The 2,455-nt window shown below is 41.9% G+C and overlaps 1 pseudogene; it reads right to left on the minus strand.

Annotated features, from left to right (window-relative positions):
* Positions 1–267: 267 nt before the first annotated feature.
* On the minus strand, positions 268–386 carry LOC112483014 (annotated as a pseudogene).
* Positions 387–2,455: the final 2,069 nt, after the last annotated feature.

Raw genomic sequence — 2,455 nt, forward strand, 5'->3', positions numbered from 1 at the left:
TTTAGTTCCCAGAGTCTAGAACTCTCCCCACCCATTTCAATCCTAAAATGTAAACTCAGAACCAATGGGATTTAAGTGTCAGTATCTTTTTTAAATGGGGCTCAAAATATAGATGGAGAGTTTTAAAAAATAAACTAATGTTTCTCACACCCTTGAGTTTGGGAGCTGAAACTGGTATTCCAGAGGATAGATTTTATCTGGGAGGCAACCCTTGCTTGACCTCACAGATTGCAAGGACCTGGTCAGCTTACGATCCCTTATTTTTTATGCCTACGGCACCTGGTCTTCTTAGGTGGTCTCCCACCCAAGTACTAACCAGGCTTGACCCTGCTTAGCTTCCGAGATCAGAGGGGATTGGGTTTGTTCAGGGTGGCATGGCCATAGACAACTAGATTTTTTTTTATTTTTTTGGAAAGAAAAATGTATTGGGGAAATGTGCTATTTTTTAAAATCTCACTTAGAGGAGAAGCTTGGGCAGTGGACAATGGCAGCGATTTAATCATTCATTGGCCTCAGTGCTTTTATCTCTCCCTTGAAATTAAATGTGATTGTTCCGTTAAGACTGGGATTGAACTTGCATGCCAGTTTGCCCCGGTCAGTCACCATCTGCCATGTTGTCTTGGCTTCATTATTAGCAGTGTCTCTTTTACTCTCAAAAGGGTTCCGGTTTGAAAAATAACTAGGTGGTTACTCTGCTTAAGATTTAAAGGAGAGTAAGTAATCCCTTGGGTCTGCCAACTCTGAGTTCGGCGCTGTGAAACGGAAAGTAAGCATTGCCAGGCAGGTGTCGCTGGAGGCCAGCAAGGCAACGAAGCGACGCCCTGCAGTTGCTGAGATTTCTTCTGGGCGAGAAAGGCGGCGGAGCGGGTGGTGCGCCCCAGGAGGAATCGTGGTGAGGCCGATGGTCAGGGGCTGTGTGGACAGTGGTGGGATGTTTAAACTAAACGTTTCAGACGTGGAGCAGCTCAGGGTAACAGCCTGGCCCTTGTTATGAAAAGGGCGCGGGCGGGAGAAAGGGCACACAGATAGCATTTGGGGACGGGAACTGGGCAGCTAGCAAAAGACCGGGATGGGGCTGGCTATTCTACATCCTTTTACTCCTATTGAATTTTGAATCTTGTGACCGTATTATTTATTTTTAAAGATCGGTAAATAAAATTAAAATTTAAAAGTATCCAGGTTACCTTGCCCATAGATTCTCAGAGATCAGCCGTGGAAACATTTATCAGGTTTTTAAAACCCCATTAGTAAAACGGGCAGCCTTCAAACATTTGAAGAGATGTACTTCATTCATTTAGAAAAAAAAAAAAAAGAAGCAAATTAAAGCTATAGTGAAATACCATTTTTTGCCTTTCAGACTGGCAAATATGCAAAAGTTTCACAACCCCAACAGTGGAAGGAAAAAGGCCCTCTTCCACACACTGGCTGGTGAGACTGTGATGGGCACAGACTGTGGGGGCATGTTGGCAATATTTGTAAAACTTAAAAATGCATATACGTTTGGGTAGCATCAGCTCTTTGTCTAGAAAGTTATCTTAGAGACATACTCCCATCTGTCGGCAAAGACACACGTGTAGTCTGTGACAGTTAACTCACCTCTCTGCACTATATCAGAGGGTTATCGTGGGCATTAAATGACATAATACATGAAAAGGACGTGAAAGAGAGCCTGGTATACAGTAAGTGCTCAGGAAATGTTGACTGTTATTATTACAACATCGTTCGTAGCAGCAAAACATTGGAAACAACCTAAATGTCTCATCAACAGGGAACCGACCGATAAAAAATAGTTTCTTCTGTACATTAGAAAACCATGAGGCTTTTAAATAAAATGAGGATACTCTTTAATCAGTGCTCTGGAACGACCTCTTAGAAATATTATTAAATGGGTAAAAAACGAAGTTTAGAAGAATGCTTATGGCTTGCCAGCATTTGTGTATGGGGTGTGCCTCTGGGTACACAGTCTCTCCAGGAAAGAAGTCACAAGAAACTGGTAACAGTGATGATTCTCGGGGTGAGAACTGGGAGGCAGGGGCTCAGGGTCACTGTATAGCCTTTTGTATCTTTTATATTGTCCATCATAGGATATATTCTCTGTCAAAAACAAATGAATACCACTTCTAAGTATATATCCAAAAGACTTGCAAGCGTTACTCAGATACTTGTATGCCAATGTTCATAGCATCATACAATGGAATGTTACTCAGCATTAAATAGGAAGGAAATTCTGACACCTGCTACAATGTAGATGAACCTTGAGGACATTATGATAAGTGAAATAAGTCAGTCACAAAAAGACAAAGGCTGTATGATTCCACTTACATGAGGTATCTAGAGTAGCCAAATTCATAGAGACAGAAAATAGAATAGTAGTTACCAGGGGCAGGATGGAAGGACAAATGGGGAGTTAGTGTTTAATGAGTACAGTTTTGGCTGGGAAAGATGAAAAAGTTCT

Source organism: Pteropus alecto, unplaced genomic scaffold (genome assembly GCF_000325575.1).
Source record: "Pteropus alecto unplaced genomic scaffold, ASM32557v1 scaffold100, whole genome shotgun sequence".
NCBI classification, from domain to species: Eukaryota; Metazoa; Chordata; class Mammalia; order Chiroptera; family Pteropodidae; genus Pteropus; species Pteropus alecto.